A 27010-nucleotide genomic window follows, 5' to 3' on the forward strand; every position below is an offset into this window, starting at 1 on the left:
ATTACCTCCTATGGCTCCTGCTGCAAGAGAGATCTGCACCTGCCAGTGTCCCCTGGGTACTAGCGCCCACTGCATTCCTGATTACAATGGGCTTTCTTGCTAGTATTATAAATATTTTGAAGAAGTCCTAATGATACCATTACAAAAAGTTATGAATGAAATAAAAGAAAGAAAGACAATACCTCCCACATAGCATGAAGCATATATCATGTTAATTTATAAAGAAAGCAGTGCTTCAATGCTGCCATAATCATAATTGAATTTGTGAACCAAAAGAAAAGAAAGCATTGTTTTTACTTTTGGATGCAGAGAAAGCATTTGACAATTTAATATGGTATTTTTAACTGAATGTACTTCAAAATTTAAACTGTAGCCCTTAATTCTGGAAATCAAACAAGACACAAGGATTAAAGGAATAAAACTGGACAATACAGAATTTAAAATGAAAATCTATGCAGACAATGTGATTCTAACATTCATGGATCACCAAAAATCACTACGGTACATAATGGAACATATTAAACATATTAAAGAATTTGTATGATTTTAAGGATACATAATCAATTTTTAAAAGGCAAAAATGATAAATATTTTACCTCAACAAGAGTATAAAGAGTTTAAAGTGTATGGAAGAGAATAAAGACTATGGAATCCACAATAACCAATGACCCCATTAAATATTTGAGAATAAATGTGAAAGGGCAAAACTAGTATGTTCATTTTTGAACATAAATGAAAATTGGCACGCTAGGCTGGCATTGTCCCCTTCCTTCTCACTGCTGCCCTCCATCCTGCTGCCAGTCCATTCTCGCAAAAAGAGGGGGGGACTAAACCCCAACCCCAAAAAAATTGTGTGGGGGAGAGTGCCTCGCAGTCCACCGGCACTCATAGTCAAAAAGCCAGGCAGAGCTCTAAGCTCCAGCGTCCAGCATGGCCGCCAAGTTTTCCAAGATTTCTATACCACCTTTCCATATGGCTCAGGGTGGTTTACATACAACATCATGGGGGGGATACATGGAACGAATTAATATATAACATAAACAAATACAACAACAACAATAATCTAACAGTGGTTCTAAATGACACAATTTCAGTGATCTTAAACAACAATATAACAGGAATTAGCTAAGGCCCTTAGAGAGTCAGACTGGATCAGGCTATGTAGGGGATGGAATTTGAAATCTAAAATGTTGACTATAAAGGTACCCCAAACAAAATATTATTGAATTTTATACATTTGCTGGGTAGGAATGCTTTTTGTTTCATACTTTCTTTGTTACATAATTATTTTTGATATACATAATTGTGATCTACAACCTTTTCGTTCCTGTATCCCTTTTACATCTTTACTTTGTTTTCTAAAAACTAAAAATATATCTTTTTAAAAGTTCTTAAGCATCCTCAAGATTTGTAGATAACCTACAGGAGACTGAAATCTATCAGTGAAATGTATTATTTAAAAGCAGCACACAACAATCTTCTTAGATCTCAAGTATCGCGACTGAGGTACTCTGACACTATGCTTGCAATAAGCCATTGGCCAGAACACATTAATAAACTGGAATCTGTGCTCTTTATACCACCTATTTTACTCTCCTAATAAATGCCCTCTTCAATTGCTACAAACTTAATGTTTGGTAATTAGAATCATAGAATCATAGAGTTGGAAGGGGCCATACAGGCCATCTGGTCCAACCCCCTGCTCAACGCAGGATCAGTCCAAAGCATTCAGCTTTAGAATTTTTAATATTCCAGTCTACACTAAGAATGCATCAATGTATCACTTCACCTCCGTACATATGATTGCTAACTAGGTCAGCTGCACTGCAGACTTGTGCAACTTGGAATAAGTTCCCACATAAGGGTAGCACAACAAGAAACAGCAGTCCTAATATGCACTGATACGAGTAGCCAAACGCCCCTGACTGATTCTGCACCATCTTCCTCCTTTCCAAAGTTTTGATTGTTAAAATGAATTGCTTCACAATAAGAATGAAACAGCAATGAATATCTAAGTATTGCAATCCATTAAGGTTTATGAACACAATCCATAAAATACAAAGCTTTGAATTTTAATCTCCAAGGATATCCGGATTTTAAAAATGCCCATTGGCAAATGAAAGATTGTTTTTGATTGAATTATTAGAACTGATTTCATTTGTCTTGCCACTAATAACCTTGGTACTCTTCAAGAGCAAACAAGACTGCATGATACAAAAGGGGGAGAGGAGGAGAAGAAGGAGGAGGAGAAGGAGGAGAAGGAGAAGAAGGAGAAGAGTTGGTTCTTATATGCCGCTTTAATCTACACGAAGGAGGTTCAAAGTGGCTTACGTTCACCTTCCCTTTCCTCTCCCCACAACAGACACCCTGTGAGGTGGGTGAGGCTGAGAGAGCCCTGATATTCCTGCACGCAGATTCAAACCTGGCTCACCAGATTAGAAGTCCACACTCCTAACCAGTACACCAAGCTGGCAGGTTAAAGCTCAAGTTTAAAATCTGTTTTTCAAATATGAGACGTTTGCAATGTCTCCTAATCTCTGTATATCCTACCACTCTGTAGTACAGTAACCAGACAGCCAACTGTGTCCTACTCGTAACAAACCAAGCTATTAACCAGGAATTCCCCAGCATGAATGTCTATGGGACTTGAACATAGTAACAATCTTAGGTTAGCTGCCTCTTACACTCAGCCTCAGCTCCCATTCACAGGAAGGGAGTAATTATTCCGATCTACATTGCAATCTTATTGGAAGAACTGCTAAAAACTCAGGAACCACAATTGCTCACCCACAGTTCATATATATGAACTGAAACTGAACCTAAATCTCTTAGTTGTTTTCACCTTGAACTAGAACTGAACTTTTAAGCACAAAAGTAGCAACTGGTTCAAAAAGAAGGATTCAGTAGTCAAGTACTCAAGATATTTTTTTTTTCAATGTAAGAATTCATGTCTGGTCAATCAATGATCTGAAAAAACTACACTGACCTGTGAGTGATCTAACAAAGGAAGAGGAACCAGAATTGTAGGTAGGGCTTAGGACTAGTAAGAGTTTTGCTCACCCACAAACTATAGTACAGAACCAAACCCTCAGTGTGGCAAGTGTTTTTTTTTACTAAAACTAGAGAGATGTATTTCATTACAGTTTCTCCTGATTGCCCACTACAAAAAATAAACAGGTGAAATTCTCTTAAGACGCTTAAGTTTCCTCTTGTGCAATACTTTGGGCTATGCTACATCAGGATGAGCCCCGCTACTTCTGCACTGAGACCAAGGAAACAGATTCCAAGCATGATCCTGGAGGACCTGTGCAGCCATTTTAATTTGCACATTCCCAATGAGGATGGGACATTCTCTCTGATTCCACATGGTGGTGGTCTCACTGGGCTGCTGCCAGTGCACTGCAGGTGGGATTGCATGGAAGGCCCAGCTCTTCCACACCCCATGGCCCCCATGACAGTCTGAGGAATGTGGATATTCCTGTGTTCGCTTCACATGGGGTAACAGGGGCTGTAATGCGTACCAGGCCCGGGAGGCGGCCAAGCTGGTACAAACATCATGTGGCCGTAGGGACTCGCCCCACTGCCCTAAGGGAATCATTTTTTTTGCAGTGCGGAATTGGTATGTGACAGGCCCAAAGTCACCCAGCTGGCTGCATGTGGAGGAGTAGGGAATCAAACCTGGTTCTCCAGATTAAAGGCCACCCACCTAACCACTATAACAAGCTGGCCGTCAAGTACTGTTTTACCCCCCCCTCACACTTCCACACATGCCAACATCCAAAAGTAATTGCAATTAACTTCAAAATAAGATCCTATTTGATAATAAAAGGTATCTTCTGGGGGACCTGGTCTACTATCAGAGCATTGTGACTTCAGTCCAGGTCCCCAGAAGATACCTTGTACCATAAAACTGGATCTTACTTTGAAACAGATTGTGATTATTTTGGATATTGGCTGTGAAGAAGTTAACCAAAAAACCAATTCAACCAGTGTAGTTTTCAGCCACTATTTTGAATAAGCAGTCACATTGACCACAGCTTGTTTGGGAGCTTCAACTCAGTGTTTTGCTCTTTTAGATGATTATCCTACCACTGAGTGGCCATCTGTTTGTTTTCCTTTTGCATTTCCACACATACCTACTATGACCCAACTATACCCTGTCATATGTGTATCCTGCCCTTTCTTCAAGGACTCTGAGCAGCACTGGTATATATTTATTTTAGAAAATACAAAATGTGGCTTATAATAAAATGTCTAAGTACAGTAAATTAAAATTAAACAAAACATATAGAATCATAGAACCAAAGCCAGATTAAGAGCAGTATTCATATCAACCACTGTCAAGCACCTTCTCAAATAAATTCCTGAAGAAGGGGGCTATAAATCAAAAGGCAGTGGTTGAGAAAGCCTTTTCTACAGCTGCCTGATAACCTAACTTCTGGAAAAGCAAGACTGCACAACCATACTCTAATGACTCCAGGACCTAGGCTGATATGACCTTCTAAGTTCACCTCTGTGTTCTATTGTATCTTTTAAAAAACCTGTGTAGTTGGTTAGGTTCAGAGAAGACTGGTCCAAGGCTGGAATGCTATGTGAACCTTTTCCCCACTTCCCTACACCAATTCTCCATTCACAGAAGTCATACTTTCATATGAAGATAACCTTTCTGAATCGGGCTGGCTTAAATAATTATTAATTTTATTTCCCCCCTTAGTTCTAGAACATCTGGAAGATTAAAGCTGTATAATGGTAAACAAATATCATTATATTTTCATGGAAGATACTTACCAATGCAACTTAATAAAGATTTAATTTTTGCAAAAAAACAGGTACAGTACATTGCTTTTTACTATCTGCTTTTTACTACCCTGCTTTTTATTACCTGAAGGAGTCTCAAAACAGCTTACAGTCACCTTCCCTTCCTCTCCCCACAACATTCTGTGAGATCGGTGAAGCTGAGAAAGCTTTGAGAAAATTGTATCAACTTGCAGTTTTTTCATCTTAAACTTTTTTTAATGACTTTAAAAAATGTAATGATATCCCTCACCAAACAGAAAAGAGATGGAAAATAAGCATTTTCCATAAAACTGAAAACATTAAATAAAACTATTAGTTGCTGTATTTTATGTATGAGATAATTTTATTTCAGAACAGATATGGAGAAATACAGTAACAGAGACAGCAGCCACCCCTGAGTTCTGGCTACCTGCTGTTGGTTTTTATATGCAAGTACAGTATTTGCTGGCATATAAGACTACTTTTCCCCCCTGAAAAACATGCCTCCAAGTGGGGAGGTTGTCTTATACGCCGGGTGCACTTCAGTTGGGGTAGACATAGCTGCCCATAGTGGCCCATAGTACTGTATTTTGAGTGGAAATGTTGGGGGGGTCATCTCATACGCCCAGTCGTCTTATATGCCGGCAAATACGGTATATATTTAAGTCAAACCTTTGCTCTTCTTTATGTGTACACATAGACCCATTATGCATGGGGGGAATAACGCACATTCGGGGTGGAATGGCGGCGACTAAAATCACCGATAACGCACGGTGCCGGCTGCAACCGGCCACAGCTTTGGTGCATGCTGCCGAAAAAGCCCCGTTAGCAAAACGCGGAAGAAAGCGCAGTTTCCGGGTGACTGGGGCGCAACCAGAAGTGGCGCTGGGATCGCCACGTGCATAATCGGTTACTCTGGGTTTTGCTGCCGTCACACCCCGTCCTGTGCATAACTGGTGTGCTTCGCGTCTTCCCCCTCCACGTTTTCCATGTGACCCGAAATCGCCGTTTCGGCAGCCGTGCATAATCGGCCATAGTGGAAACATTTTGCAAAGGATAAGCAATTTCAGCAACTTATAAAAAAGGTAAATGCACCCCAAATCATAATTGGGAGTGACATATATAAGGCAGATATCAATGACTTGTATCCAATCATTCCTATAGACTAATTTAAAAAACAGATAAGTTGTACCTGTTATTCAGCTTAAGATACATTTGTGATGTTTGAAGCTTTGGCTTAGTTATGGTCTTACAGCTGCTATTTTCTAGGTCTAATGCTGTTTTATTTGCTTTTTGCATGTTTCCCCCATGTTTTGGAGTTTAGATTTTCTTTACTGTGATCTTATTAATATTGCAAGCCACCTCAATGAGTATTTTTGAAGAGGAACCAGCAAATACTAGAAAAACTAAACATGAAAATAAAATGTATGAATGTCATTGACAGGGGCATTCTCCATTTGGCATAGTTATACAGATGTTGCCACTGAAGATGAATGAAATGTTATTTCCTAACTGTTTAGTTTACACCAGTGACATTATTTATTCACTGATTTGTTTTTGATTCTATATAAGCAGCAGTTTGGCTGCTGTTCTGGTCTCTAGATTGCACCTGTTTAGGCACTACAGACTTGGAATGAGGGGAAGAATGCTGTACTTGCTGGGTGTACATTTTTCTTGCAGTCCTTTTGACCACAGGTAGCCAGTTTGGTGTAGTGGTTAGGAGTGCGGACTACTAATCTGGTATTCCAGGTTTGATTCTGCACTCCCCCACATGCAGCCAGCTGGGTGATCTTGGGCTCGCTACGGCACTGATAAAGCTGTTCTGACCGGACAGTGAAATCAGGGCTCTCTCAGCCTCACCTACCTCACAGGGTGTCTGTTGTGGGGAGAAGAAAGGGATGGTGACTGTAAGCTGCTTTGAACCTCCTTCTGGTAGAGAAAAGAGGCATATAAGAACCAACTCTTCTTCTAAAACAAACAAACACGGCTCTATTCCAGTATTCTCTGATATAAGAACCAACTCTTCTTCTTCTACAAACTGGATAAGGATAAATGTTACATTGCTGCCCCCCTGAATGACAGGCAATGAAGTATGTAAGCTGCAATCAGAGACATACAAAATAACACAGATTTGTGACCAATCCAAATGAGACATAAATATCCAACAAGTATCTCTCTTAGGCTGAGTGATTACTCACAACAACGTCCTCACTCAGTCTTTGCATATTCAATAGAGAGATGACCACACAGTCTTTGCCAAATGTGGTGGCTGCCCAGTGGAATTTTATTATATATTATCGTGCCACTCCACAATGATTATCCAAGTTGTTTGAAAAACACTGGAAAGAATTTCAAAACCTTATGACTTACACATAGTCCTGTTCTGTCTCACACATGTGCTCATTTGAACAAACACAACACATGAAGTATGCATTCATGAATCATAGAATCATAAAATAATAGAGTTGGAAGGGTCATCTAGTCCAACACCCTGCCCTATGCAGGACACTCACATCCCAATCGCTCATCTACTGTAACATGCCACCCCTTTGCCTTCATAGAATCAGCCTCTCCATCAGAGGCTATCTAGCCTCTGTTTAAAAATTCCCAAAGACGGAGAGTATAGATAGCAGCAGCCCCTGAGATCATACTAGTCCTTTTGGTAGTTACTACCAGCCATGAAAGTCTGTTCACATTTTGTTATCCATAAATGTACACCAAGGGACAATATATGTAAATAAAAACATATTGACCATTCTCTCATTGTATTTTCTTAGTAATCTGAATGCCCCTGTATCTATGCAATCCTATAAACAGAACATCATTAATTTACACGAGTATGCTGGATGTGCCTTAAGCCATCTAAATAAATGTGTATATGTTATTTCTGTCCTGGAATAATTTTAAAACTCAGCACTCTTTTTCTTCTCAATGTATTCTTGGAGCCTGACAGGAAAAGAATGTGTTCTGTAATTATAACAATGCAGATATTATTCAAATAGATTTACAAAGGAACACCACTTTTTGTAATTTTACACACATATATCGCTTAGAATTGCCAATTCTAGGTTGGGATATTCCTGGAGATTTGGGGAAAGGACTTCAGTGTGGTATAATGGCATACAGTCCACTGTCCAAAGCAGCCATTCACAAAATTTTGACCAACTACTACTGAAAAAGGTGGTTCATTCCAAGTACAGGTAAAACAGAATGCTCCTGTTTCCATCTCAATAATAGTCTTGCCATACATAAACTAAATGTTTAGCTTAATGGTACCCAACTTATATAGAATCATACACTTCAATACCTTGGGCATTATCCTGGACAGGACCTTGAGCTTTAAATACCATGATAACAATAGAGTAGTGAAAATAAGCACACAAAACAACATTCTCCAAAAATTATGTTGTGCAACTTGGGGAGTGTCTGCTACAACACTTAGATGCTCAGCTTTGGGGTTGGTCTATAGCAGCGGCCCCCAACCTTCATCTGGTCGGGGACCGCCTCCGGGGGTGGGGGTGGGGGAGAGCCAGCGGCCCGGCTGCCGCAGTTGCTCAAAAACGCGCACGCGCGGAACCGCCACACATGCACGTTTTGGCCACCAGGTGGCGCTAACACACATGCGCAGAGTTGCCGCGCATGCACGTTTGGGCCACCAGGGGGCGCAAACACGCATGCGCGGCAGTTCCGCGCGTGCGCGTTAGTGTCGCTGGCGCGCCAGCTGCAGCGCAGGATGGTGCACCGGCTGCCGCGCCGGCCTCTTTCCCCCCCTCTCGCTGCAGGGGGGGAGGCAGGCGCGACCGCTGGCGGCCCGATACGATGGCCTTTGCAGCCCGGTACCGGGCCGTGGACCGGGGGTTGGGGACCCCTGGTCTATAGTACAGCAGAATACAGTGCTTCAGTGTGGCTCGATACTCCCAACATCCACAAACTTGATCTCCAACTCATTACAACAATGAGAACCATCAACCAAGATATTATACCCACTTCAACCTATAGGTTATCTACTGTATTTGCTGGCGTATACGACTACTTTTCCCCCCTGAAAAACATGCCTCCAAGTGGGGGGGGGGTCGTCCTATACGTCGGGTGCACTTCAGTTGGGATAGACATAGCTGCTCATACTGGCCTCCCGATGCTCACCCATAGTGGCCTCCCGATGCCTGTCCACCTCATTCTACATACCATCCAGTATCGCCCGTTATCCAGCGCGGCTGCGGTGGGTCATCAGCGTGGCTGCGGCAAGCATCAGCAGCAAGACAGGGGCCTTTTCGGCATGACTGGCCTGTTCTGCTCACCAGGAAGCAGCAGCGCTCTGGCCTGCCCCTTGTCTATGCAGAGCTCACACATGCGCACTTGCACATTAGTGCCGGTCACAAGGAGATGCAGGGGCGAGCCAGGTATATAACAAACTCGATATTTTGAGTGGAAATGTACACCCAGTCGTCTTATACGCCGGCAAATACGGTACATTATGCCATAATGGGCCCCTTTCTTAAGGCAAGACGCTCTTCTTCATGAATACAGAAAGATCTTTGAAAACAGACAGCTGCCCATCCACACAGACTCACATGGCTGACATCGGCCTATCCATACTAAAGTCCCAGCACCCAGCAATAAGATTGGCACAAATCCTGCAATCAAAAAAGGGAATTAATGGTTGCAAACTTGCATGAAAGAAGTTCCACCCAATATCCATCATCAATGACAGGTCTGCAGGACTGGACTTGCCACATAAAGTATGGAAGACAATAGAATATGAACAGGCTTTGGCAATTATGCAGACCTACTGTTTAAATGGGGCAAAACACCGGGTCCTGAATGTGATTGTGGTGCAGCCTGTCCAACTATTTTCCATCTGTCACAGCAACGTATCATGCTTTCCAAGGAGATGAGACAGAGCCCTTTGTACTCTCTCCAGCTATGGCTGAATTGATTGAAAACTTAGATATTAGTATTCAGGTGGATCTCCCAATCTGTCTGCATAGCCGTAAAACCTACTTGGCTACATATTTTGTATTGTTATATGCTTCCTATGTATAATTCTGCCATGTGATTATAAATAAATCTCCAGGGGAGCTGATCTCTAGTCTGGAGATTAGTCGTAATTCCAAAAGATCTCCAGGTCACAACTGGAGATTGGCAACACTAATATTACTTCAGAAATACGGACTCTGATTTGAAAAGCGGCAGAATGAACCCACACAAACACGCTCACTGAATGTTTGTATTTGTCATTTTATGAGCATAACTGTTGGAGTTTCTGACTAAACATGTTTTGATATACCAAAATTAATTAAAAGAAAGCTCTTTCATAGAGGCTGAAAAAGTCATATCTCCAAAATGAGATAATATTGTTATTTGTTCCAAAGCAATTTATTGTTATTTTAAGTTAATTAATACCTGTGTGCTTATGCTGATAGGGTGTTTTTTTTTAAAAGAATTACTAGTTGCTAGATTTTTAAGAAACAACAGATCAAACTTGACAGAGATCCAAGATTCACAGGGTTTTCTTCGTAATACTGTAATTCAGCAATTATCAAAGGGAAGATTGAGACCTATAAGTGGTTCACAGGAGACATGTTTCTTGGTAGCTGGGAAGGGGGGCAACTGTTGCTATGCTATCCTGAACAAAACAAAATGTTATTTATATAGAGCATCATCCAACCCAACACAGGATCAGCAGCTGTGCATAGGAGAACCCCTTACAGCATAAAACAGTATCCGTAGCTTGCATTCTGTGACTGAGTAGAAAGGTGAAATGGCATCCATGATTCCCCTCCCTAACCAAGAGGGAAGATATCCCCCCTGTACTGTCTGTGATCATTTATGCTTACTCTTGCCACTAATAAGCAAGTAGGTATCCAATGTAATCTCCTTTATCACATAAGAGGACAGCAGGCTGAATATCTTCTGATAGGTAAATGAGGACTCCAGACTGGATTTTTTGATGGTTAGATGGATAGGGAATGGATTAGAAAAACTGTACCCAAAGAGAAGTTGTCAATGGTATTTCATCAGATTGGAGAGAGAAGTGGGGTTCCAAAGGGCTCAGTACTGGGTCCAGTATATTTCAGCATTTATATTAATATAATAATCTGGAAGAGGGGATGGAAGGACTACTCATTACATTTGGCAGATGACACCAAATTGGGAGATATAGTGAACATCCCAAAAGATAGAGTTCAACTAGATCTGAATATGCTGGAAAAGTGGGTAAGTGAGAAGGAGATGCAATTCGATAAGGAGAAGTGTAGAATTCTACATCTAGGTCTTAAAACGAGAAACATGTGTAACCCATGTCATTTTTGTGTTAATAATTAAATTAAACAGTTTAGAATTTGTCTACGGAGCCAGAGGTCACTCAGCATGAACAGTAAGTTAAATTGCTCACATATTAGGAGTTGCAAAAACCGCACCCCTCAGTCAGTCTGGCCCTGCAGCAGGAGAGAGAAGGCCCAGAGCTTGACTGAGGGACCAAGCTAGGGAATGAACTCATGAGCTGCAGCAGGAGCTTGAAGAAGCATAAGCAGCAGCAGCCTTGCACTTCTATAAGTTTGGATTTTCTTTTTTCCTGCGTTACTGGGCATTGTTTGTTAGGGCTGGCTCTGTTCTGAATGCCATTTTGAAAGGACACTGAAAATTCTGTTTTCATGAATGTTGCTATGCTCAGAGCCATTGTGATTTAGTTCTTTATATAGTTGTGAAGTTCTGGGGTCAATGATAAATATTGTTATATTGAAAACTATTTAAAATCAATTTCCCATCTTGTCGAGCTGTAAGGGTGCTGTCATTTATTGATTTGAACTCCCCCATTAGAAAGGGTTACACATGCCTACTGGATGGGAGATACACTTCTGAGTAGCAGTGTGTATGTGAATGAGAACTTGGGGTACTTGTGGCCTGTAAAAAGTGAATATGAGCAGAAAGTGTGATGCAGTGGTAAAGAAGGTGAATGCCGCCTTGGGCTGTATATCACATCAAAATCACAAGATGTCATTGTCCTACTGTATGCCCTATTGGTCAGACCACACCTGGAGTACTGTGTGCAGTTCTGGAGACCTCACTTCAAAAAGGATGTGGACAAAATTGAGAGGGGTGAGAGGAGAGTGATGATCTGGGGACCACGCCCCAGGGGGAAAGGCTGAGAGACTTGGGAATGTTTAGCCTGGAGAAGAAGAAGCTGAGAGGGGACATGTTTGCTCTCTTTAAGAATTTGACAGATTGTCAGAGAAGGGCAGGAAGTGGTTCCTGTCGGCAGCAGATAGGACCTGGAGTAATGGGTTTAAACTGTGTGTAGTGTCGTATCAACTAGATACCAGGGGGGGAAATTTTCAGTCAGAGTAGTTCAGCAGTGGAACAGGCTGCCTAAGGAGATGGTGATCTCCCGCTCACTGGCAGTCTTCAAGCAGCTGGATACTTTAGGCTCATCTTGCATTGAGCAGGGGGTTGGACAAGATGGCCTGTATGGTCCCTTACAATTCTATGATTCTATATGCAGCAAAGCACAAGTTTACTGGTATCAGCTAGGCTTCTCTTAAAACTAAAAAGTAAGAGAGAACTTGTAAAGTTAATCAAAGCAAATTGTTACCTGTTCTCTCCAATCAACTTTTCCCCCCATTGGGTAAGCCTTACAATAATGCTTCTGATCACCCATCATGTGCCAATGCAAAAAAAATAAAAATACGGTGCTAGTGCATGTCAGCAGCACGAAAAAAATGAAGTCTTGCCATTTCACAACAGTAATGGCAGCCTGCCATGTCTCTCTTCTTTTTCCTTGATGGCTGGAGGAACTGTAAAAGAGCATGAAGGGTCATCAGTCTGAGCTGCTGATGTGGGTGGACAACACGACCACAGACCTGCTCCAGCGAGAAAGTAATAAGTTGCCAGAACATATCACAGAAAGAAACAGTCTGAATTTCAAAATTCTTCAGAACAAGCAAGCAAATAAGCTTGGGGCAAGATGTTATAAGGAAAATCTGATAGTCATCACACTCCCACCCAGTTGCCTTCATCTATAAGAGCACCTACAGCATCAACAATACTGTAAATGAAAAATAACACCTAATACATGGGAATTCTTTTTTTTAAATTATGCTTTTACAAGGAAGGTAAATGGCAACAATTGGTGTTGTCCATCCCAGAGGTTCCCATATTTTTAGCAATCTCTGTATGTGCTGATAGGGATAAATAACTACTGCATGATAATCACCAAAGCAGAAGAAAGTTCACTAAAGACTTAAATGACTTGCACATATCAGTGTCAGCTGTACCAATAAAACAGTAGAGGTGCTCATGTAATTTGTTGAAGGCCTCTGTCAGATCCTGAGCATCAGCCAACTAGTCATGGGCTAAAATGTTTTGCACTATGGAATACAAGTTTCACAGGTGCTTTCCATGTGGTTTTGACACCAAATTCATGAGATCACAGCACATCACAGTATTCCATTAAATGATTACTCGTTGATAAGCTTCTGATCACCCTTAGTCTGCACAGGTAGCAGGTAACAGAGCTGCTAAAGTATGTTAAGACTTTACTAGAAAGATATTGGTCCAAATCTTATAAGAGCATTAACCCCACCTCCCCTCATTATTGCTGCAGGATAATGCTTATCTCATTATAAGCTGCCATGCTGAAAATATACGAGAATCAATATTTTCATTGCTGCCCAGTGATTTTGGTGCAATTCAGTGGAAGAGGGGCAAATTCTCTACTTCCTAACCTAGTAGCAAAATAAAAAGTGTTTGTGATAGGAAACTCAAACTTTAATGTCAAGTTTATCATCTTTGTTCATTCTTCCTTGGTTCAAAGGAGTGCTTTCTAATACTCAATTTATCATTTCATGGTCCATAATGCTTAACATACATACAATGTTTTCTAAAATTTCTAAATGTTAAACACACAGTATTTCAACACTCCTTACAAAAGCTCTGTAATGCCAATGAGTATTATATAAGTTTCCTTTTATATTTCAGGAAATGAAGCTAAAATATTTCCATGATGATGGAAAATGCACATTGAACAATAATAGAAAGTGTAGTTGTACAGGCATCAGGAAGGCCTAGACACACAAGTAATGCCAATGTTAAGACACATCTAGGACGCTGAATCATAAAGTATGTTTCACAGCATCTGTTAGACCAGTGGTCCGCAACCTTTCTAAGGTTGCAGACCGGTGATGGTGGGGAGAGTGATTGCGCGGCCGCACATGAGTGGAAGTGCTGCGCACGCGCGTTTCCGGCAGTGCATGGTGCAAACGTGCAACTGCCGTGCATGCGCATTTGCGCCAGTGTCCCTGCTTCCCTCTCCTCCCCCTCCCAAAAAGAAGTTTGCCGGGCCGCATGCAGGGGGGCGGGGTGCCGGGCCACGGCCCAGTGGTTGGGAATCACCGTGTTAGACCATTTATGCACTGGAGGTTTCATGCCAGGTTGCAGGCTGGAGTTTTAGTTGTGGCAAGTTGCCCCACCTCTTCCTGCACCCACATGGGGGAGCATTTGGCCTGGTGTGCCTCATCCGTCCCTGATATGTGCCCCTGCACAGGAGCTGGGGCAGTGAAAATCCCAGTGCATAAACATTCTTTGTGACTCACATGTGTAAATAAAATGCCCAAGAACTTACAGGATCACCGCATTGCAAACACTTTTCACCACAATCTCTTCATTTATTCATTTGCAATTCAAATTCCACCAAACATTTGGCTGGGGGCAGTGATTCCAATAACATAAAATGGGCCTCCCCCAGATAACTCCCCCATGGAAAACACCTTCTAACAGGTATATTGAAAATCTGCTGAGAAGTTGAGATTTTAATATTCTGACTTATTTATAGATTTAAGGTTTTACTGTGTTTTACAGAGGTATTATAGATTATATATACCACCCTGATCCATATGGGAGGGTTGTATATAAATCCAATTATTATTAATAATAAACATGTTAATAAACCAAGGTAGTACTTGTATATTTGAATCAGCACAGAGAAGCCCAGTTATTCAAAGTATTTTAAGCGCATATCAAACTAGTTACACTTCTCATTCCAAGTAAGACCCCCAACGATCTCAGTATCAAATTAAATACAAGAAGCCCAGTCATCTGTACCAACTAACAGAAAGGTGAGAATTGTTCCTTAGATGTTACATTTACAGATTATATCCAGTGTAGAACTTTAATTCCTTCCTTGCAGCTCCCTTTGTTGATAAATTCAACAGAAAGGATGCCAAGAGCTACTGTGAGTTACCAGATGAGGATTCTCTCTATAGCCCTTGTAGGGCTGCCAACACCTAGCATTGCCAGGTCCTTTTGGGCCACTAGTGGGAAGAGAATTATAGGCAGCAAAGACAGGCCTAGGCTGGCATCACAGTGACATCACTTCCCACATGCACAGGAATAGATATCATGTTTCCGATGACACAGGGTTGCTCTGGTATTTGGGCAAAAACTTTTGTCATAGAGGTTATTTTGACCACAGAGTTTTTGCCTAAATTCCAGAGTGTTCCTGCATCACCAATGATGTGATGACACCACTTAAGATGCAGGCCAGAAGTGACATCACTGTGTAGCCTGCAATACCAGTCTTAGCCTACCTTTGCTGCAAGAAAGTCCCCCTACCAGCCAGCTGAGGGGAGTGACCTTGGGGAAGGGGATCCCCTACCCCTGGTGGGGGTTTAGGAACTCTACCAACTCCATATTAGGGCATTCCTGAATATTCAGGCGTGCTGCGTGAGATGGGCAGGGTTTGGGAAAGGGAGGGACCTCAATGGGGTATAATATCATAGAGTCTACCTCCCAAAGCAGCCATTTTTTCCAGGGTCTGGGGATCATCTGTAAATTTGGGAAATCACTGGAGGCTGGAAACTTAAAATAACCATACCCAAAAAGGCAGCACATGAAAACAAATTGCATGAATATTATCCTCTTAATCCTTCCTTTTTGAGAGAACAATGCCATTTGTACAATTCCAATAGGAAGCTTATGTGAAAAATTTTTTTTAATTTGTACCAGAACAAGACTTTCCCCAAAGTTTGCTAGGCTCCAAGTATCTTTTGGAAGTACTATAAACAATTTGTAACATACGCCTCAGCTTTTAGTATGCAAAATTAGTATATAGTTGGAATTTGAGATTTTGGTTTGTTGAAGTGGTTTGTTTAGTTTTATTATGGTCTTGTGCATGTTCCCGTTAGTCTTCCCTAGAGATCTGGAAACAGTCTGAATATAAATTTTAAAAAGTAAAACAACTTTTTAAACTGTAGAACCACAGTCAAATGATCTTAATTTGCATGTATTATTTCTAATGTTACTCATGAACATGCTGTCCACAATTCGGAATTTTCTATTGAAAATTAAGTTAGTTGCTGGAATTAAAAGGTTATTATTATCAATAGCACTAAAACCTCTCACCCTACTACTGTTTTGATCATTAATGACTCTTTCTAGTTTGTAAACAGGTGCAACAAGTTGTTCCCAAAGGGAAAAAATGAGAGAATGTTTCTTGGCCTCTTCTATGAGTGTGGGTATCTCAAGGGGGAAATTGTTTTTAAACTCATCAAAAGCATAGAAAGCACTTGGCAGAATATTTGTGAATGGAAATTAAATTCAAATATCCAGCTTCTTCAGCATTATCAAAAGAATCATGAATACATAGAAGTCCAGCCTTACAGGCTAATGTGCATGAATATACTGTAGTGTACTATACAAACTTTTGCCAAAAAGTAATTTAGCTAAAATTGTTATTTTCCCTGTAAAATGGGTAGCAAAATTCTCACAGCCAGAAAAGCATGTGTTCAGATAAAATGGAATTATTTTTCATTTATAATAAATATCTTTCTAACAATAGATATTATTACACACACTGACATGAGTTTACTGTGGCCATAATCCAAGGCAGAGTTAGGAACACTTAAATTTACTGTAATCAGTTATTTGAAATATACTTACCTCTATGTTAGACCACATCACATTACTATAATCTCAATCACTGTAACCTCAATAAATCAATTAGATTAGGAGATGGTGGTATATTGCTTTTAATTACTTAATCAAAAAGTATAGTATTATCTTTTAATCAAAATGTGTGGTATTTATATAGTGCTTCTAAAAATGCTTCACATACATGAGTCTCAGCAATTCTAAAGGCCAAAATTATAACCTCAGAGATTAAGGCAACAATATGAGAACTGTCCTAAACTGAAAGGTTTACTCCCAGGAAACTGTAGCCTGTATTAGTATGAATTAATTAAGATTTGAACTGGGATCTTCCCAGACCACAGTTCTTGTTTGTAGACACTACACTAACCAACTGTCTATAATATTGTTGCGTATCTACAGCCCCATCTGATAGAAAGTAGTCTATTCTGAAATTTCATCAGACACAACAGAAATTTAACTTAATTGAGAAAAACTGATTTCACAGTGAATAACTTTCTATGGCTTGAAGGTGGAGGATTTCTTTTTCCTGATCTTGGATGATTAAACTAAAACATCAACAGACTTGTGTGTTCTTGTGACCATATAGAGGTGTTTACTTACATAGCAAATTGACCATGAGCCTTTTGGGTTTGATGACTGACTGCATGAAGACCTGGGTCAAGATCACAGCTCACATCTTGGAATACTTTCAAAATTAGAGCTGGTTGAAGACAGCCACTTCTCCATATATCTAATCTAATAATTAATTATTTTAAGGAAAGAAATAATCAAGCTATGATTACTTCATCATGTCAGTCAGTCTTTCATAAATGTCTGTGGCAATCAACTACCCCTGAAACAATTAGACTACATCAAGCTCTGTTTCTTTCTGACACACAAACAGACAGCCCTCTTTTCAATTGGCCACAATATGATAGACAGATTTTACTGACCCACTTACTTGTCTGCATAGCAGCACTGTTATTTATATCAGAGACAAAAAGCACAGATGAGTCAGGGTGAGCCAGACTTCCCTTTCTGTTAGTATACATTTTAAGTCAAAAGGTTTCCCAAATGTGCTGTTAAAAGACATGCCAGAACTTGAATATACAGGACCACAGTCCATTGCTTCAGTGTACTTTGGAATCACTGATATCACATGATTCCTTCTTCAAGATGCTTTTCAACAGAATTTCTCTTAGATGGATCTTCTCCCACCCACCACCCAAGTTGCTTGTTCCTCATGGGACCATTGTATCAGAATTTTCAATTGTTATCTACCAAGCATGGCAGAATCATTAGATACAGCCTAACAGCAGAAATACTGTCCCGTTCAGTGTTAAATTTGAGCCAAGTCCTGCAGAAGGAAGGAAGATCAGCCCTCATAATTTCTTCATACAACAAAATCTAGATGTACTAGCTCCCTGAATTGTGTTTATTTTATTGGAAAAGAGCAAATGTTCAGGAAGTGACAGAGATGGACAGAGTTAAATGCTGTAACATGGTACTTATTCACAGCACATTAGGCAGAAGAACACTAAAATTAGGCATAAAATTTTATTCCCTTGGTAATATTCCTCAGTCCTTACAAGACATGGTAGGATTTTGCTTGGAAAATAAAAGCAGCCATCTTTCAGACAAATACCCTCACAATATCCCAGTATATATAAGGTGTAAGGTGGCTGGCTGGCATGCTGTGCTTTGGGAACAAGATCCAAAAGCTAATGCACCACCAATCTGACAGGTTGATACATGCTGCATTTCTATAACCAAGCTAGCCTTCAAGTCTAGGGAACTTATGCAATATTGTAATGTCTAAAACATAGATGGCTAAATAAGACTTACCTCAGAGCAACAACATTAACTTCACAAACCTATTTTTCTCCAAACAAATAATGTTCCAATAAGCAACTGATATGGACATCAAGGACAAATAAGTCTTTCTTCAAAATTAACTCTGCTTATGTTTTCGGAGAAAAAAAATTGGTGTCTACTCAAACACTAGAATGCAAGTAATTTTAAATATGACACTTTGTTTACTTTCTATGGCCTTGCCATGTCAACAGCAACTGCCCATGAGCAACTGAATCCACAGTCCTCAACTTCTAACAGCTGGATGGTCAGTATATGAATATAAGCACTAGAATAAGCCATGCCCTTTCTAATCTTCCTCAGAATTCAAGAACACCATGCTGGCATGAGGTATGTCCTGCTGGCATGAGGAAGATGTGCTTTGAAAATAGCAGCCCCTTATGCTGGAGTCTGCAGTCTTACAAATGTTTATGAGTTTGCCTGGTGCAGAGATATAATCAATTTGCTTATGCCTGACCCTCAAGATGTATTAAATTTCTCCTGAAGGAAAAACTGGTGTCTGAAACCAATTGCCCAGACTCATTAGGCACGTGGGACTTTCAGGGAACTGAAGGGCCTACTGGCAGATGCAACATTGATTTCTGTATTTTCACAATTTACCAGACTGTTCCATACTAGCCTTGATTTGATGGCTCTCAATGGGGTGCCCTGCAGCCTTGATTATTTCTACAACCAAGCTGGCTAGCATAGTTATATGGCAAATGTGAACTACGTTAGCAGCATTGCTGGGGTAGCTAAAACAAACGTGTATATCTACACGATTTTTAATGACATTCTGAGATTTCCTATAATACAAAAAAACTCACTTGATCCTTCTCGTCTTCCTTTACCAGCATTATAGTAACTCATAATTTATACTTCAGATAGGCAAGATGGTTCTGACCAAAGAATAAGAAACCGGATATTCTGATGGCATTTATCATCAGTATTCTTTGTGGGAGAAGTATTTTGGTGGTTGTACTTTACTAATCTGAGGGGAACTTGTAATATCTAAGCTGGACCCCAGTCAACAATACATACATCGGAGATCCTTTCTGCTAATGCCACCTCATAGCTTTCCCTTTGCTTCCAATCAAAAAAAGCAAGCAATATCAAAATGTTAAGTGTTGTTGAACTAGAATGGCAAGAGCTACTTGACAGCACTGGTCTAGTTCATATAGGCATTATACTAGGAACTGAGTTAACTTATTATTAAATGTAATGCACAGATGTAAAGACGTCTGAAAGCACAGCTACTTCAAAGTATTGTAGTGTCATGAAATTTAAGAACAATTACTATACCAGTTAATTCTTAAAGAGGTAGTTGTCACCACAAAAGCATGCAAACATGTATATGTTTGAATTCTTTCAAGATTTATAAAAGTTTATTAATATGAAGTGCAACAGTAGTTTTCACTGCCCTCACTACTTTATAAACATTCAGAAAAACAATTTTGTGAATTTAACTTGCAAAGTTACTATGAGGAGGTTCTTAATAGCTCATTTGTATACTGTACTCAGTTTTTTTAAGGTTTAAATAGAATGAAATAAGAAAAAATGAATGTTCTGTAAATGGAGCAAAATACCCATTGTAACCAAATTATTTTCCTTGCCATGCAGTAAAAGTATTACAGAAACAAAAGTGTTAGCTTAGAACTATGAAATCATAATATAAATTAATAATTTTTATGGACATTCTGGGCTTTTTTTTTTTTTGAAGTAGGGGACAAACACAAAGAAACCATTCTAACTGTCAAGGAACAAACTATTTCCTGTGCTGTTTTTAAACACTATTTAAATAGTGAATATATCTTCAAAGAACTTATCAACCATAAAAATAACATAATGCTTTTAGAAGCATATTGAAATCTATTCTGTGGCCAATATACCACTTCCAATTATTTGGTATTTTTCTTTGTTTAAGCTAATGTGTTCTTTTTACTTTTCCCCCAGTGGACACCACAAAGATTTTGTCATTTATGAAGCTTTGTATTTTCACATAACTTTGTTCTACTTGTTCATCTAGATTTTATTTTGCAGTTCTTTATTCATTATAAGCTATTGCTTTATAAATATGCATTCCTAATTATGTATGTGCAAAGACCACTTAACTATATCTTAATGACCAAGTTTAAGATAAGCGTGCAAAACATGAACAAGAGCAAAATAAGATGTTTCATTATTACTGGTTAAGAATTTGGTCCAATGATTTTTGTCATATATTTAGGTCTTATTATTGTATTATTGCACAAAAAGCCCAAAATATATGAATTGCACAACCATGACATATACTTTTTCACCACAGAAGTCGGAAATTCCTCATAAAAATTAAGGCAAAACGTCAATATCTAATTTCTCATGATCAAAAAAGTAAGAAATGCAAATAAATACTTAATGCCAAAGTTATCAGGTTTGATTTCGCCCCTCAAAATATCAGATCAATTAAATTAAAAATCCAATTTTTAAGGAGGCAAAGAAGTATTGTAAAAGAACAGAACTATTCCAAAAATCATTATACTGAAAGAGTATATTCAAACATCCCTAGATAATTAGGTAATAAATATATAAATAATTTGTTTACTAGAAGCCTATATTCCTCCACAGGAACTTGAATATACTTCTGAGTAATTGCAATAATATATTTTGGCATTCACATATAAATTGTTTTGATTCTGTGTCCGTCCTCTGCTTTGCTATACCGAATATTCCTTAGCATGAAAGGCAAAGTACTTCTCTTCACCTTTTTGCGGTTCCTGTATCACAAGTTAAGTCAGGGTTTTCAGAAGATAAACTATAGCCTTTCAGTAACAATAAATATGTATGTAAGACAAACAGAATTAATACTTTTTGGACTTTTAACAGAAACAGCACTTACATATCAGTCTGATTTCATGTTTTTTAGAAAAAGGCTAATCATCCACAAACTGTGGCTGCTATACATTTAAGGGGAAAAAATATTTGCTTCAAAAACAGTTAAGGTTCCCTCAACCTTACAAGATTTATTTTCTCCAGACTCATGCAAGTAAACATATCTAAAGAAAAAGCAAAATCAAGTAGCTTATTCTTTTGTTCCTATTCAAACTGCTGAAGTTTCTTGCATTTCATAAACAAAAGAACGTGTGGTCAGAGCAATGACCACAATAGTGCAATAAAAAGAGGAATGCTTACCTGAATGTACCATCAGATGTAATCTGAAGATGGCAAAACAAAGTAGTCCAAATGAATTATCTATGCAAGCAGTCCAAAGCTGCACCTTCAAGTAGGCCAGACTGTTAAGCAATCATTTCAACACCAGTCACCCTCTCTGTATTAAGAGATTCACCCGGAAAATGGATAAACCTGCTTCACGATTACTACAACAGCAAGAACTCTTCTAATGCTTTTAAACGATCACCATTTGTCCGCCATTCATCCAATCAACTTTTTCCATGCACATCTTCTCCCTGTGCATCTCCAAGCTATAGAGACTGGAATCATTCCTCACCTGCATGCTAATTTTTTGCCACATGGACAAAAGTCATAATGTTTTAGTCAAGAATGCAAAGGGCCCAAAGTTGAAGACAAGAAATGAGTAAGTTTCTACCATTAAATAATGGGGAATGAAGTACATATGTGCAGCACTCTGCCAGCTGGATCAGCAGTAGCCTCCATTTAAAAGCACAGGCGGCGGCAGCAGCAAGAAAAGCGGTGGGCTACTGAAAAGCCTAGCTGTGTACTATATGCATCAAGCACAGGTTCCCTTAGAGACCACATTACTGCAGCAGAATAATATCAGTAGCATACTGCTGACTTTCCCTGTCTCGTTCTGGATTCCCTTTATGGAATATAAAATGTACCAATTTTCTTGTCAAATCCTAGCCGATGTTTCAAAAAGCAATGAGCTAGACAAGGGTCTCCTCCTTTGCCCCTGCTTCTAGATTTATAACAATAATGTCTAGATCTCCTGTTTATTAGAGTCAACCAATACTGAAGATGTGTACTGTATGCTGCCTACATTGTTACCCACAGGCCCCTAAATCTCTGGAGGAGCAGAACGTGTATCATGTGCAATGCTGTATTCAATGTAGTAGATGGGAATGGTAAATACCACTCAGGCTATTAACAGTAAGCCAGAAGGCAATTTATGTCTTAAAATGGGCTCTCTTCTATCATGAGTACTATGGTAAGAATACTCTTATTTCAGAAATGCCAGGAAATTTGGCAAGCCCACTACCATTTTGACATGTTTCTGTGAGATATAATTAAACTCAGCCACCTCAGGTAAATACTTGAGTAATCATGCAGCTTGTGTAGAGTTAACTCCAAGTATATATGTAACCTCATTTTGGCTAACAGCTAAACCATATATGTCTTCATAGATGGGAGGAGAAAGAGATAGGAAAGAATATTTTAGTACTGCATAGCTGAACACATAACAGAAAAACAATTCAGTCTATATTAAGTTGATAATAAATCTTGCTTTTTGAAAGTAGCCAAAATGGGCCTAATTTCTATCATAAAGCATTCTGGAACCTAGGCTTTTTCTGCAATATCGGAGTAAATAATAGTTTTAAATGATCTTAATTCAGGGACACAGACCTGAAATAGGCTATTATATGGGAAAATGAAAACTTTTCTTTTTGCTTGAAACAAGACACTATTATCTAGTGAGGCGATGAATTTTGTGCTTATGACCTCATGACAGAAAGGTCAGACAACACTGGCTAGGCCATTGCAGGAAGAGGATTAAAGGGTCTTTTAAGGTAACTTTCCCAAATTCTAAGTTTTTGGTCAAAAATGATTAATGAAGTACAGCTGAGATACATTCACGTACTGGCAGACAAAATCTAGGTAAAGCCCAACAAAAGAAGCTAAAAATCACCTCAGATAAGAAGTCTAATCTTTACTGCTTGTTCCTATGTATAGGGTATATACTGTATGAGCATTGAAGAGGCAATGTGTCTCTGAATAACTGGAGAGCTATGAGGTAAAAAGATTTCCCCTCTCAGAATTCATTTTAAAAATCTGTCCACATGCACCCTCACTCGATTGTCCCTCAACACAAACTCAGGCTCACAACACAGACCTCCATTCTATGTATGTCTGTACTCACCAACCCCAGTGTATGGCACACACACATTACAGTGCAATGGCTTTTTCTTACAAGAGTTCACTCAAACATACATCCATGCTCATTCACACCCACAGCCAGTACAGTTCTCTCACAAACTCCTTCACACATACACACGCAAGCCTCCATTCTGTCTTTCACTGTCTCTCTCTCACACACACACACACTCCCGTACAGTTCTTTCTTACAGGAGTTCACTGGCAAGCTCCCTTGCCTTCATTTTCTCTCACACACACACACAGAACGCCATATAGTTGTCACAAGAGTTCACTCCCAAGCTCACAGACAACCCCTTACAGTTTTCACACATGACTTCAGTCATTAGGCTCCTCGTTTTCTCTCAGGAACACGACACACAGCCCCCCCTCCCCTCCCCTCACACACACCTTACAGCTCTTTCTCTCACAGCCCCTTCCTAAGCCCCACTCCCACAGAGTGTTGTTTCCTTTTCCCTCAGTCTCTCACACGCACATTGTCTCGGCCACCCCCTCCCCGCGTTCTTTCACATCCAAGCTCCCTTTCTCCAACAACACCCACTTCTTCCCTCCGGGCAGCACACAATGCGCGCACACACACACACACACAGAAGCGGAGGCTCCCCCTCTGCCTCACCCCAGTCCTCCCGCCCTCCTTCCCTCGCTCCGCGCGCCCGCGTGCGCGCGCCCACTCCCCCCCGAGCCAGCGCCGCCGAGCCGCAGCTTTCGCAAAGGGAGACAACAATACTGACCGCTCTCGCCGCTGCAGAGGCTGCTGGGCTGACCCCAGCGCGGGAAGTCACACGGCACACCTCCTTCCAGCCCGCCAAAGTAATCCCCTCTCGCGGCTGCTGCTGCTGCTGCTGTTGCTGCTGCTGCTGCCACCGCCTGACGTGCCCAGAGACACCAGACGCCACGGCCACGGCGACCGAGGCTCGTTCGCAGTTCCCTTCCCAGCTCGCACTGCAATCTGAGGGGAAGGAAAAGCCTTGCTGGAGCCCAGCCCGCCCTTCGCTTTCCTCCTGGGCTCTCTCGACAGACAGACAGACAGAGAGCCACGCTGAGGGCAAACTTTGCTGACAAATCCTGCCCAGCTGAGTGTGTTGCAGTTAAAAGAGCACACGAGCAACAAAAGCATCTCTCTCTGGGCTAGATCCGATTAAAGGCAGGACCGGCGAGGTGTTTCCCAGGGAAGCAAAGGGGAGTTTAGCCCTCCCTCTCCCCTCCCCCACACCTAACATTTCGTTCCATCTCTCTCTCTCTCACACACACACACACACGCTTTGTCACAGCGATAATATCTACCGATTTCTCTCAAGCCTCCTTGTAACGCCAAAGCCTAAAGCAGTCTGGCTGGAGAGGCAACCCTTAGGAAAAAAATATTTCGGGGGGAATCCGAGGTGAACATCCCGAGGCTCCCTCGCCTGTTCAGTCGGAAGTGAGTCCGAAGGGCTCCTTCCCAAACAAGCGTGCAAAGAATGGGAGCCTTAGGCGGAAGTAATAAGCATCGTCACCGGAATCTCTGGCATTTACTTGCTCCTAAATGTGTTTAGATCTGGGAGAAGGATAACGGGGGAGGCTGTGATATAAAGTGTCAAGGCGGACTACAAATGAAGCAAGTCACGAAATCAAGTGTGGCTTCAAGCAGGATAGCCACCTTCGTCGCTTTAGCAAAGCCCCGTTGTATTAATGGCGGTACACTGAAAGCCTCCAGGGTTGTTAAAATAGCGGGGGAGAGGCCCTCCTATCTAGGGCCACAATCTCTCTGGCCCACGGTCCCAGACTCTTAAAGACAGAGCTGTAGGGTCTAGTTGGCAAGCGCACTGCTCAGATGCTGAGGGGAGGGCGCAATTTGCACATGTTCAAAAAGATACCTTGCTTAGTGCTGCCGAATTTTGTCTCAAGGGGGCCACTGAAGACCTAGTTCGAGATAAATTTTGGGGAGAAATGAGCTCTAGACTTAAATGACGCAAGAGGCCCTGAAGGCTGTTACACAAAACAAGCCTAGGCACTCTGTGGATGGCTTCTCTGATTCCCATTAGGCTTCCGGTTCAAATGACACGACAATTAAGGGGGCAGGGTAATCGCTCAACAATATAATGGGTGGTTTCAGGTCACCTTCCACCCCCACCCCCCTCTTCCCAGAAGCTGAAAATAACTATCTTGTACTAAATGAAAATTAAAAGCTCTTGTTCGCTTATGTAACATTCACCAATGAAAAGGCAGGGTGATGAATCTGCTGCTGAGTGGTTTTCAATATTTCTGCAACCTTTTTTTTTGGGGGGGGGGAGAAATTTCCCTGAAAGACAACAGCTCAGATACCTTCCGATCTCACTGAGTCTCTGCTCATAAGAGGTTCATGCAGAAGACCTCATTACCACATACATATCTGTGGTGATATTTGCGGTAAGATTATCTTGACCACTTGGCAGAGTGATGCTAAACTACCCCGAAGACAGCCTGGATTTGGTTTTTTTTTTTTTTTTGCAGGGGTTGAGACAGGCAAACAGACTAGAATCTCCTCCTCTATAAACACGCATGGCAAGAATGGAATTATCCCTTCAAACCTGACAGCTTGGTTAATCACAGCCAAGTCAGGTGGTGTCAAGGAGACCACTCTGCCTAAAGTTCTGTCCCCCTGAGCTGAAAAGGCAACCGGCTTGGGGCCCGAGAGGCTCCCATAAAGACAGCCGGGAGGAGTCATTTGAGAAAGCTTCCTCACCTTGATTTCCTTGGATGTCGGGGCAAGGAATCTAAATGACTGCGGTACAAATGGTGGCACTTCCCTACAAAAGAAACTGTAGGCATGTAGGATCTCTGGGTGGGATCCCGCTGTCCTCCCCCCTCCCCCTCCCTTTTCCAAACTGGGTGGACCTACACGAAACCACTCTGATGAGAAAACAATTGTGTTTTACTTGATGCACACACGAAGAAGCTAAAGCGGCTTGTCCAGTTCCACCCCTCACCTTTTAAAATGTTACATTTGGTTTATTTTGACTGGCTGGAGCAGGAGAGGGGCTGGGCCTGAGACAAGTGCCAGAAGTATGTCAAAACATAAGGCCGGTTCGCCTCAGCCAGCCTGGATATGTGGGTCTGTATTGCAAAGGACGCGTGGCAGTCTCCATTAAGCTGAAAACTGTAATGTCACCGAGAACTCCTCTGAGCCTCGTTCCTATAACTTTATTTCTCCTCTATGTGCTCCGAAACAATGCCGGCATTCTGATCGTGCAGGGCTGGGGGGGGGGGGCGAAGGGGGGGGGTGAGGGATAGCTCATTCTGCCTGCAAGTCCATAGCTGCAATCCTATGCACGCTGAGTTGTATAGGAAGCTACAAGATATTCAACCGGACTTAACTTCCGAGTTATAAGACTGGACAACAAAGTGAATAGCAATG

At 41.0% G+C, this 27010-nt stretch overlaps 1 protein-coding gene across 21 annotated transcripts in view; it reads right to left on the reverse strand.

The window, feature by feature from the left end:
• MYT1L (myelin transcription factor 1 like) overlaps positions 1-25039 on the reverse strand; it is a 453342-nt gene extending 428303 nt beyond the window's left edge. For 9 of the 21 annotated variants that reach the window (XM_077309943.1, XM_077309986.1, XM_077310077.1 and 6 more), the window contains exon 1: positions 21700-22547. The gene's annotated coding sequence lies outside the window, so the exon portion shown is untranslated. Of the gene's footprint in view, positions 1-21699; positions 22549-24368; positions 24823-24921 lie in introns of those variants that run through there. The other 12 variants (XM_077310027.1, XM_077310018.1, XM_077310072.1 and 9 more) reach the window with 5 other exon arrangements.
• Between the last annotated feature and the right edge of the window lie 1971 nt (positions 25040-27010).

Source organism: Paroedura picta, chromosome 1, assembly GCF_049243985.1.
Source record: "Paroedura picta isolate Pp20150507F chromosome 1, Ppicta_v3.0, whole genome shotgun sequence".
NCBI lineage: Eukaryota > Metazoa > Chordata > Lepidosauria > Squamata > Gekkonidae > Paroedura > Paroedura picta.